This window comes from Lygodium microphyllum, chromosome 12, assembly GCF_053477565.2.
Source record: "Lygodium microphyllum isolate KBCC chromosome 12, Lygodium_microphyllum_v1.1.10, whole genome shotgun sequence".
In the NCBI taxonomy this organism is placed as follows: Eukaryota; Viridiplantae; Streptophyta; class Polypodiopsida; order Schizaeales; family Lygodiaceae; genus Lygodium; species Lygodium microphyllum.
In genome coordinates this window covers 136,429,543-136,440,727 of record NC_141146.1, presented here as the reverse complement: position 1 = coordinate 136,440,727, position 11,185 = coordinate 136,429,543, and the positions used below count along the sequence as shown (strand labels likewise).

The 11,185-nt window shown below is 37.0% G+C and overlaps 1 long non-coding RNA gene across 2 annotated transcripts; it reads right to left on the bottom strand.

Annotated features, from left to right (window-relative positions):
* Positions 1–7,479: 7,479 nt before the first annotated feature.
* On the bottom strand, positions 7,480–9,125 carry LOC148028321 (uncharacterized). Of its 2 annotated transcripts, none has more exons than XR_015692576.1 (3): positions 8,558–9,125; positions 8,118–8,316; positions 7,480–8,012 (listed from the first exon to the last, which is right to left on the bottom strand). It is a non-coding gene; the product is annotated as an uncharacterized LOC148028321 (long non-coding RNA). The 2 variants fall into 2 exon arrangements; XR_015692575.1 differs by having other exon boundaries at positions 7,480–8,316; positions 8,558–8,719; positions 8,792–9,125.
* Positions 9,126–11,185: the final 2,060 nt, after the last annotated feature.

The window sequence follows — 11,185 nt, the reverse complement described above, 5'->3', positions numbered from 1 at the left end:
TGAGGATCCAATGTTGCATTTAAAAGAAGGGGTCTCTAGGAAGCTTGGAAGACCAATATATTTAAATGACAATCAAGATGGGGCATATGAGCCCAATGGGGTCATTCATTTAGCTAATAGCACCTAAGAAGGGATAGCCTATATTGATGTTATATCAATGGGAAGGCTTGGACTTGTGAATATACAGAAGCCCAAGATTAAACTTTGATGATCATATTGCAGTGAGCTAACTTGCATATATAACATGAGGCTAGCCTTCGGAGCTTATGTCATTTTTTGTTTATCTTAGTCTAATAAGATGCAATGTACATGTGTCGTTCACACGCAAGGACGCACTTGCGGATTTTTCCGTGCGATGGAGAGCTTGTAGTTGTTCACATGTAGCATAATGTAGTCAGTGATCGGGTATCATATTCCCAACATTTTTAAATTCTGAAAAACCATAAAAACATTGAAAAATATCTAAAAACTATTTAAAATCAAAATAAAATGAAAAATATTTTAAAAACCCCAAAAACTTAAAAATTTATAAAAAAAGTATCAACTATAAAATGGTCAATTAAAATAGAAAAATATAAAATAAATTCCAAAAATTTAAAATTTATACAAATTTAATCAAATCATTAAAAATTTTGCAAAAATTTCCAAAAAATTATTTTCATAATTATGGATCATTAAAATAAGTTGAAATTTCTAGCACCAATTGAAAAATATTTATTTGAAAAAAAAATAAAATCAATAAATTCTTGAAAAAATAGTTTTAAATTTTGTATAAAATAACTAAAAATTTTATTGAAAATACAAAGAACTAAAGTTCATTTACATGTTTAATTTTCAATCAACATTTTGCTAATTGGAAGGAATGAAACAATAAAAATCAAACATGATCATGCCAAAACTACATTTAAATAATAATAATAATAACAAATACAAAATAAATATAAATATAAACCTCCCAATGACAAAAGAAAAAAACCTTAAAGTAAAAACACCTAAATACATTGAAAATTTTAGACATGGTGTTTTGGTTTTTTTTAAAATGATATTCATTTTCTAGCTAGCTAGATTGCTTGTTGAATTGTGTTGTGGTTGCAATTTTCTCGTCACATTAGTGGTTAATTGTGCATTCAGAGTTATTTGGATACATACCCTCCTCTAGGTACCCCCTTGCTCTTCTTTTTTTCCTTTTTCGCACTAAACATCACAATTAATTATTTAAAAAACTAGTTGATCACATTTTCCACATGCATTTATGTTGAACACACCTTTTAATTAATTAAAAAGAACCAGTCGTTCACGTGGCATGCGCTTCTTCGTGTGCTGAACACACCTTAATTTCTAATAAAAAGAACCTGTCGTCACAAGTGCATACACTAACAAAAAGTGTTATACACACATTAATTTATAAAAAATAATTTACATTTAGAGACCTTGAGTCGAGATGTAGTCCAAGGACGTTAATAAGTATCGTACAACTTAATAAGTTTTTAATGGATAAAATGAACTGTCGCTTTCTTATTAAGATTTATCACCTAATAAAAGTTTACCCTTTGTTAATTAATTTATAAAATGAACATTCAGTTAAATTCCTCCTTTTCCCTCACATTGCACATTTTCCTTTTCAATGAAGCATTATATGGGACAGGTGATGTGGCAGTCAATCGCAGTCTCTATTGGTTGTCTTGGTCAATTGAGGTTTGGTTATTAATTGATTTTGGTTTGGTTTTGTCTAATATTTTTGTTGGCCATTTGATTAGAGTCAGTGATATGGTGTATATATTTTTTCTTTTCTACCTAATACAGGGATATTGGGTGCTTGTTTGTATACATAGCATGAAGCTTTCAGTCGCATAAGTATAGAGGTCATGCCGAAATTTTTCTAAGATGTGGATTGCTTGGGGTGGTTAGTTAGTTAGTCAAGTCCATGTGAGTTTGTTGTCAATATCTTATCCGTTGTTATTTTAACTTTTTTGCAAGTATTCCTTGTGACTGTCTATGTGTAAGTGTGCCATGTGTGAACCATCTCAATGGCACATTGTATTCCTCCCCCGGTCCAATATGTTCCCTTGGTGTCTCATGATTATTTATTGTTGCTGGATTCAGACCTTATTGTTAACGTGAGATTATCCAAATTTGTGACACTTTCATTGCCACTTATTCCAGATGATTCTAATGTATGTAATTGGTTTTTAGCCTCTTACAATAAGATGTCTGGTCCTATTCATGGTACAGTTATCCACATAACGTCTAAGAGCTTGGGCAAAGCTCTTTCCTTTCTATATCATGGGGAACCTTTTCTTACTACTCGTCAATTATTCTCTATTGAGGATATTCTGAAGTTGTTACAAAAGCAGACCTAGGATGTCTTAGATCCTAAGAGGGTTATCACTACTTCAGAAGTTAGTGTATCCATGATCTCCAATCCTGTCTAGAAGCAATTGTGCCAATTTCTTCAAGACATGTTTATGCCTAGCAAAACCCCTTCTAACTACCTTTCGAAGGAGTTATTTACAACTTCTCGCATGGTGCTAAAAGAAATTACCATTGACTGGAGTTCATATCTTCTGGCAAAGATAGATTAGCATTTTATTAGAGCCACAAGGGATAATGTGACTAATGTCACATTTGGTTCTTACATTTCTATTTTTTTAATGTACGTTACACTTGCAAAGAAAGCTCCTACACTATCAATTGATCCTCCAAAGGTTCCTCCTCCTCCTACTGAAAATAATGATGTTATCATTTAGGATATTGATCCTCTCCCTCTTGTAGTCATTTAGAGAAATAAGTACTAGTTTCTCCTCCTCTAGTTTCAATTCATGTTCAATCTAGCAGTCAACTATCTGCTTTTCTCACAACGCCAAATCTTTTTAGAGCATATAGAGATGGTACTAGCATTTCCATTCCCTCTGTGCAACCTCTGATGACAGGAGACACAATTTCCTTTTTGTGCAAAGAATCTAGAACTCTATTGAGCTCTGGGTTACCGCATGTATCCAACAGCTTTATTCTTCTTGTTATAAAGAGCTTCAACAATCCAAGGAGGAGTTGAATAAAGCGAACAATGAGCTAGCCTCTACTCAAGAAAATTTTTCTAACCTCTGTACAAATAGAGAAGTAAACCAATATCATTGATGCCCAAAAAGAGGAGATTTCTAATTTGCAAACTCAATTGATAGAGACTAAATCCCAAGTTGTTACTGTGACTGAGGAGAGGGATAGGTTGTTGAAGGAGTTTTAAGAACTAAAAGCTTTGATAGCTGCCCAAACAGAAGAGCTTAAATTAGCTAATATTATCCTAGATCAAAGCAATACTTAGATTCAACAGCTGAAGGAACAATTGGCTCAGTCCCGTTCTACTTCACAGAGTACTGTATAGCCAGTTCCTTCCTTATCCCCTATGGATTTAACTGACCTTCAAAGGAATGCCACATTATACCCTTTATTCCAAGCCAAGATGGAAAGACTTCAGTCAAGAATGGATTTGTTGTTGTCTTCATTTGAGCAATTCCATGAGTTTGTTCCTCCAAATCACTTTTTCTTTATTCATTATCAGCAACACAAGTTGGCATTTTATATTAATCTTTCCCATGATGGATTTGCCTCTTTCAGAGAATGGTTGGAGTGGAGCTGGTCTTCTGATTTGTTAACCGAATTGGCTAAAATAGTTTTTTAGGATTCTATGACTATAGATACCATGCTTATGTCTTGCATGTACTTGCGAGGTGATGTGTTGATCCCAAATGATGAAAACTTGGCTTGATATATGAAAAATATGGTATTACAAGTTGTTTTGTATGTCAAACATTTAGAGTTGCAGATAGATTAGACGTTTCTGATATATTCCTCCAAAGTAGCTAAGTTGGGGTCATGTTTAGAGAGTGTTTTTCGAAGATGCTATGAAAGATCAAGCTGAGCTATATTTTGAACTTCTATTTTTTTTTCTAGATCACGAGGACACTTCTTGATTAAGTGTGGGGATACGTTGAGAGTTAAAATGACTTGATTTTTTGATTGATTTTTGTTTTTTTTGTGGACTGAATGATTGACTTTTGATTGATTTTATATTATTATTAGTTGGCTTGGAAGTGTTTGAAAATATTTTGGATGAGGTTGATTAAGTTTAAGAAGCTCGTGATGTTTTTCAGTGGAGATATGATGTTCTAACATGTTCTGTTGATGTCCTGATAGTGTCTGATTGGTTCTAATTGAGTCTGATGAGCTTCTATTTTGCTCTGTTTTCTTCTATATGAGAGGTTGAAATGATGATTGATGAAGTTTGAGAGTGTTTGGAAGCTTATTGAATGGTTCTTGATGGATTTGAATGGTTTTAATTGAGCTTAAGGCTTTTTGATGACTTTTTGTCACCCTCTATTGACCGTCTATAGAGCCTCTGTTTTTATTTTGTTCTGTTCTATATGCCTCTATAAGTGTTATGTTGGATGAATATATAGCTTAGGCAAGCTTTCTAACCTTGGGAAGGGATGAATACAAGTTTAAAATAGCTCAAAGAAGTAAAAGAAGTAACTGCTAAAGACTCAAGTGAAGACTGAAGTGACAGTGACACTATTGAGTTACGAAGAGTCACTGTAGTGGCTTAGGTGACTTTTCATATCAGACATACCTCTTGGGAGAGATATCCACGACCAAAGAGGAGTTATGGATGATTATTCTTGATGATCCCATTGTACTATTAAGAGAGATAATGTGTAAGAGAGTATGTGTGTGAGTGAGAGATAGGCAAATCCATGCAAAACAATGTACCTATAAATGAGAGATTGTGAGAGAAAGTTATGGAACCTTTGAAGATTAATACTATGTGATGATTTCTATTCGAAGTGGTGTATTCTCTTGTGTTTTTGTGGTCTCTTGATGAATTCTATGAAAAATATAAAAAATGTGTTGAAATTTTGTTGTGATAAATTCGTGGGAGAATAAGCTGTGTGAAAATTTGAGAAGATTGATACTCTTTTCCTTGTTGTGGTCATATAAAGTATAAAGAACATGCTTATTGATGCTACAAGATAAATTTTATTGCAGTAGATTTTCCATTTTCTTAGTGTTTCTCTTGGAGCTCCAATCAATTGACCACCCATACGAATGGTCTCTTCTTTTTCTATAATATTTAGACATGCTTGAACAACAATGACAAGTGTATATTCATTCAAACTTACATTTTTCTCTAGCATCTATCTATATAACTACAATCTTTTTTCTCTTTCCCCTTGATCGAAATATGCCAAAAGCATCGCATTACATTGCATACTATTGTGCTCGAAAAACTCAACAAACATATTCTCTGCTTCTATCAATCTTTCACACTCTGCATACATTCTTATAAGGGTGGCCACCACACTTCGCTACATAATATTGTGCTGGGGAAGCTCAGCAAACATATTCTCTACTTTTGCAAATCTTTCACACTTTGTATACATTCTCATAAGAGTAGCCATGACAAGGTCCTTACCAATTAGACCCTTTCTCTGTGCATCTATATGCAACACTTCCCTCGGTCTAAAAGACATATTGTTAGTTGATAGCCCGTGTTGGCCACAAGCTCATTCTCTCTCTAAAAGGTTGGTACATGCTTGAATGCTCATCATAAATGTCTGCTCGTTTCGAATTAGGCCCTCCTCTTACATTTGCTTGTAGATCTGTAGAGCTCTCTCTCGCATACGCTGCTCAAGGTATGTAAAAAGGATAACATTCCACAACACAACAATGGAACTAGACAATTGTTCAAAAAAGTTTTCCACATGCTTGAAGAATCCGCATTTACCATATATACAAGTGTATTTAACACAAAGCTATTCATTGCAAATCCCCTCTTACGAGCATTAGCATGCAAGGCTTGCAAAATCTCTAATGATATATTCCTATCAATTGCTTCAACACTACATGCTTGAAGGACTAAGACAAATGTTTGCAAAATTAGTCTCACCCACTCTTCTTGTAGCTACTTGTATAACAACAAGGTCTTCTCTCCTAAGCCTTGCTAAAGAAATGTAGAGAGCATTGAATTTCACAAAACAAGGCCATGTTGTAGAATTTCTTGAAACATGTTTCATCTACCTCTAGAATGCTTCCACACTTACCATAAAGAGTCCGAAAGGCACTACAAATGAAGATGTTGAATGCGAACCCAACCTTTCGATATCAACATGCTATGCTTGTGCTATCTCCTAGACAACAAAAACTACTTCCTTGTCAAGGATGGTTTAACATGCTTGAAGGAAAGCAACAAATGTTTGTGCAATTGGAGGGACAACTTTAAGTTGTTTTAAAACTATGCGTATGTTTGTAGATCCTTCTCTCCTTGATATTGCACTATATACCCTAAAAGCATTGTGTTCCACAGCACAATGTCATGATCAAACAAGTTATCAAACACTTTCTCCACTTCAGCAATGCTCCCACACTTTCCATAAACACTTACAAGAATACTACCAATAAAGTTATCTAAACCAAAATCCTTTTTTTAAACATCTGCATGCAATGTTTTCCCAATGTCCAAATCCATTACTTTGGCAACTCCACCATCTTTAACCATAGCAAGTGATATAAAAAATTCATAGCGAAGTCTATGATGACAAGCAATAGCCAACACTAAAAAAACACTTGCATTGAAACTTCTGGAGCAGCTATTTTTTTATAGTCGTAAGGCTTCTCAGCCTTCACCAAATCTTCCTTGAAGCACAATTAGCTTGGGGCATCCTTTGCAGAAGATATTTCTTCCATAGAAGCTAGGGTTCATGCACAAACTAATCCCGCATGGTGTTTTCCATTTAGGAGTGCTAGTGACACGGTAACACACACCTACAACAAGATACAAGCTTTTTGAAACATCTAAGTTAGAAGAAATTGTAGTGGACTGAGAGATGAGCATCTTACCTTTTCCTCTCCTTGATAAATCATAGCCAAATATTTGAGGCATGTAATAATCGGTAATTATCATATTGACTTGCACAGCACAAACACTCCATTGAGAATGAAAGCAAACAAAAGGAACAATTCTATCAACACTAAAAACAGCATGTATCTTAGCCACCTACTTGTGTAGCACTTCAGTAGCTCTTCATGATGAGGGGAGCAAGTAGGGTTGAAGGTGTCCAAGTAGGTGGTCCATTGCCTTTAGGAAGTAACAAAGTGACCTCTTTGGGCTGCATAACTGTCCTTGTGGCAGCCTAATTGCCTCTATGATAGCTACTACTTGAGCCTTGAAACAACCCTAAATTTGGACCAGCAATAATTCATCTCTTTCAACCTACCACACTCTAGGTGCATTCCCATTCTTTCAAGCCATTAGGTATCTCATTGTGTAGAACATTAACGAGGCATAGATAGCTTGTGCAATGGAAAATAAGATGTGTTGTTCTCACAACATGGCTAAACACTTGCAGACCTACCTATTACGAGGCCCAAGGAACCATGAAGCTTTGAATGAGAAGAAGTATAGTTGTCCAAACTGTTGTGCAGGCTTTCTAGTCTTATTATCTTTAACCAATCAATGGTGTCCTCCAATGCTGCTCATTTTGGGCAATCCACAGTAGTCTAGAAAATATGTATCACTTCATTGTCGCTGACAGTAAAATTAGGCAATAGAAACCTACAGATTATATGCATAGAATTTTCTAGAAAACTAGCACTGAGGTCTTGATATAGAGGATGCAGAGATAATAACAACATTGAGTACGATTCGAGTCAAATGTTTGTGATGCTTGATGCCTGTACAATATGAAGTGTCTTCTTAAGGTGTTCATTAAGTCCGTTAAAAATAGGTGCCATGTGGAAGAGGCCACGACTTACATCCATGCAAGGCACCTTAGCAGGAAAATGTTCCCCTGAGGCTCAATTTGAAGCTGATGGGTGTTACATGACAAGACTATGTCTTGCTCCATAGCTAAAAGTCCAGTTTTTGGACTATGTCACACAGCAGGAGAGTTGCCAGGTGTGCTACAAGAAACACATGCAGTTTGCTACAGCGAAGAGACGCAAACCCCATTGAGCTGGCCCTGCATAAAATACACAAATCTACCCTTCGTTATCATTCTTTGTGTAGCCCTTCTAATAACAAGTATGCTTCAGCAAGTAAGCTACATTTGCAATATATATTCTACTTATTTCTGAAGTTTAGCTCCATGTGAACTGCTTCAGAAGTCCAGCTCCATGTGAACTGCTTTTGAAGTCCAGCATGCATATATAATCCAACGTCTAAGCTTTGAAGGAGTTTGCTCATGTCAAGCTTTGCAAATACATATGGGTTACTTCATGCATTTGCCATGGAGGATGGATGAGATATCAAGTTTATTGTATCACCTGCATGTCATATACATGCTGAAAATTATCTACAATTTTTTGTTGCAACAAACACTTGCAAATGATCATGTAGCTCTGATGCAACCTCTTGAATTAGACGTGGCACTGGTCTAAAAATTCTCAGGGCCATCGACATTACATGTGAGCTTTATAAATGATAAGGTTTGAAAATGGGCAAGATAAATGAAAATGGTACAGATTTATCTTGCCTGGATAAACACAATTCTCTGCTATAAAGTACCTGTATCAGATATCTGTAGTCGCTGATTTGTTTTTCTTTGCACAAGAGATTGGCAATGCTAGGTTTCATACATGATCGACGTTTCCACAACCGATTCTCATCGATCCTCTAACTTCCATGGCATGCTCTATCCCTGTTCGACCTGTTCCCCATTAGCTCCACCTGCTCCAGGATTCCTTCTCGTTAAGCTCTGGCAACCCCATTTCCTAAAGCTTCTCATTCACACAGCCCTACCGTTAAATGCGCCAGCAAAAGGTAGGGTGCCTCTTCCTTCACACGCACCATCATCAAAACTAGCAGCCATCTCTGTCTCGGTACTTTCCCTCCATGGCGTCGAGAAAGCCATCATCAAAACTCGTAGCCGACCCTGTCTTGACACTTCCCTTCCATGGCGAGTCATACATTTTGGTCTTCAGTGATGGGTCGGCGGGCAGCCATAAGGCCAATTACATCCGTTCGGATGTACATGGATGACTACTTCAGAGGAGGAGAACTTGGTTTCGCACATGGCCAGACGTGTAAAAATATGCTCTTCTCATACATTTATTGTGAGAATGCGCAACCAAAGAGGAACATGAACATATAGAGAGAGAAGAAAAGGAGAGAGTGGGCAAGAATGGAAGAGAAAGAATGCTCAATGCAATGATGGACTTATGAGTTGCTGCACACAGCCCAAAGTATAAGTGAGGGCATTAGATCAAATCGAAGATTATGTTAGCAGCCCAAAGTGTCACTAAGGGCATTGGATCAAATGGAAGATTGTGCCAGTACCAGAGACGAAGATGGAGTGTGCAACATGCAACAAATAGAAGAAAATGATTTGCCCCAACAAGTCGAGGGGGACTATAAATGGCTCATAGGACTCATGTTTCATGTATACAAAGAGGAAAGCCTATGAGCAATGTTGTTCATAGCTCAAGAGGGCCTTGACTTACAAGAAAGCATCCCAAAAATGAAGTTAAACATCCTTGTTTAATAGCTAAAGAAAAGCTTCTAAAATATGCTACTTAAAAGGCTTGCCACTTTAAAGAAGTACTCTTCTGTTGTGATGGAATACATTCAAGTTCCATCTAGAAGGTAAAGAGCCCTAACGCACCAAAATATCCAGATTTCTTGTTGCATTTATTATTAAGTTGAAGTAAGTGTCTAACAATATGTGGTTTCTTGCCCTTTGCGCTTCTTAAGGCTAGTTTAAAATATCATCTAGAAATGATGACAATTTAATCGCATACAGAATCTCGAATCCACTTGCAACTTGAACTACTTGTTGTAAAAAACATTTATGCTACTCTATAAAGTGCCACACTAAGGTTTCTCTCATGAGGATCCTCTCGAGTCTCATTCTATTAAGTCTTTACCTCTTGGGTCTCATCCTCTTAAGCTATCTCCATTACTAAGCTAGCTTTGAGAAACTCTTACTTGGACTATCCTTGACATTGCTGAACTAGCACATGTGGGGAACTATTTCTTCAACCCATGCTTCATACTTGAAGTTATTTCTTTGTGCTATCACCTAGGCACATCTAGTTTATGCACAGGATTGGGGTATCCATGTTATGCATTTCATAGTTAGTCTCAAAATACAAAATTTTCATATGCACCAAAGGTTAGTCATGAGATACAAAATACCATATTGATCATTTTGATATTTTGGATTATGCTCTCATACATTTCAAGGTCTACTTCAAAGTATATGCAAGACTAAATGTAAGGTGCCCGCCCATCGGCTTTCCAAGCACTCTTTTAGCGGTCTATCGAGAAACAAATCTAAGCGTCGCTGCCTGGCACTCCCAGGGAATATTTCGAGTTTTTTCGCCTAGGGTTTCCCGAATCCGCCTCGCAACGGAACGTTCACGACCGAACCCACTAGGATCGACCTGAAATTCGGGTTCCTAGTTGTCAAGATCTCCTGATAGCATTCTAGTGTCGGGTTTTGGACATCCTACTTTACGCACAGATACCCAATCTGAAGCAGACCCATGCCGCACTTGGTTCAAAGAGAATGGAAAATGAGAGGGATGCACCGCTCAACCTATCTGCCCGTAGGGCATAGTCCCATTTCGGTCCCCTAAAACGGCATGAATCGGGTTCTAACCTAACAATACCTAAAACAGCATGAATCGGGTTCTAACCTAACAATACCTAAAGGTTGAATGACAATAAAATATTGTGAGAAGCCTCCCAGTTCTCTAGGACCACCCTGCCCCGTCGGGGTTTTCGCCCACCCGCTTCCCTTAATAGCTTTAGTTTTCTAATTAGCTCCTACCACATTTATGTGTGATGCTTAAAGTCAGCTTCATTAATTAAGCCTTTTAGGGAACGGGGTTCGTTCGCATAACGTATAGCATAGACACGAAAACAGAGCAAAGCAATCTATTGACAAACAAGTTCCTTAACTTATCTTCAAGTTAATATTTGTCTCCCGCCCATACAAGAGAAATTATGTATCTCTTCTGTCCAATAGAAGTATCCCTTCTGCCCTGCAGAAGTAATTGGTCCAATTCACATGGCACCACAAATTCAATCCTTTATCTAGAATAGGATATCCCAACATGCCCAGATGTTGGGAGGCACGAAGGTCTTCAACTCTATTCTAGACCTAACAAGGGGTGTCCAGAGCTCCAACTG